Source organism: Halyomorpha halys, unplaced genomic scaffold (assembly GCF_000696795.3).
Source record: "Halyomorpha halys isolate HHAL.00 unplaced genomic scaffold, Hhal_1.1 Scaffold41.1, whole genome shotgun sequence".
Taxonomy (NCBI): Eukaryota; Metazoa; Arthropoda; class Insecta; order Hemiptera; family Pentatomidae; genus Halyomorpha; species Halyomorpha halys.
In genome coordinates, this window is record NW_027115338.1 from 1,379,624 (window position 1) to 1,381,055 (window position 1,432).

Here is a 1,432-nt window from a genome sequence, read left to right on the forward strand (position 1 = left end):
ATATGTAGTAACCCCACAAAGAGATAGTTTATTTCCTTTACATACGTTCCATACCATGAAAGGCATACTACATCTATACTATATCATATGTTTACAATACAAAAGATTCGAGTATATATAATTTGTTACATTGTTTATAACATTAAAAAAACACATAATTAATTATTAATAAAAAAGAAGAGGAAAAAACATCAACAAACACAACAGGAGGTTTTAGATTGCCTTTCTAAAATTAGTCAGCTGGTCAAAGTCAATTTGTTTTATAAATTTTATGAAGTTTGTCTTAAATTTAGTAAAACTTAAATGTTCCGGCAAGGCCAATTGCCTTGTTTCAGAATTACATCTTGTATTAGCTGTACTCTTTGTCGGTCATATAGTTTACTTTTATATTCATATGTCTGAAATTGTGCACCAGTCCATCTTCGTCACTTTTGTCAGTCGGAGAAATATTTTGTGCTACCATGTTCTGTAAGGAATTGTGAATTCTGAGCTGTGTATTTGTTTGTGATTAGGTAATGTTATTCGTGGAATGTATTTGTGAAGGCTAGGTGATTTATTCGAAGCATTCCACATTGTGTTCCAGCTAGCAACGAGCTCATTGGTGATGAGATTTCTGATATGGGAGATAGGAGCCTTGGTGTAAGAGGGCTGCATGGTTCCTCTTTGGCCAACGAGTCAGCTCTTTCGTTACCCTCTACGCCCATTTTACCTCCACTAATTTTTTTAAATACTTCAACTGCAGTATTTTCAGTCTTATTTCCACAATCAGCGGGTCGTGAATGCTTGTGTTATTGAGTGAGTGCAGAACATTCATGTTATGTGTATATAAACTAAATGTGAATGCACCTTAGAAGTATTTTCATGATATATGGCTTAATTGGCGATGTATCTCCGTGCGTTATGCTTTTTTTTTATTAACTGAACCTTTGTTGATCGTACAGGGTGCAGTCGAAAAGTAAGTGATTTTAAATTAGTGAATCATTTCCGTCGCAATTACAGAAATCAGTGTTAGTTTTGTGAAATCTCTTAAATTAGTATTTGGACGGTCTATATTCTGTCAGTAGTTGAGTCAATTTGTAATATGTACTTTTTATTGTTATAATTTTGAGATGTTATGTTAGGTGGGTATTTATGAGGGGGTTGTCATTTAGTTGAAAGTTTCCAGCATCCGTCCCAGTCCTGAATGAGTTCAGTTCTTATGGATTTTTTAATGTAGGATAAGGGAACTGAACTGTAGTCGATGGGAAGCTAGGTGTCGCTAGCGGCAGATTTGGCCAAGCTGTCGGCTCTTTCATTACCCCACCTTAGTGGCATGAAACACCCTTTATATTCCATATATAGGTGAATATAAAGATTTTTAATATATAGATTATTTAATTTAGTGTAGTAATAAAGTTTTAAAGTTCTAAATTTGGGATCTCATTATATGAGT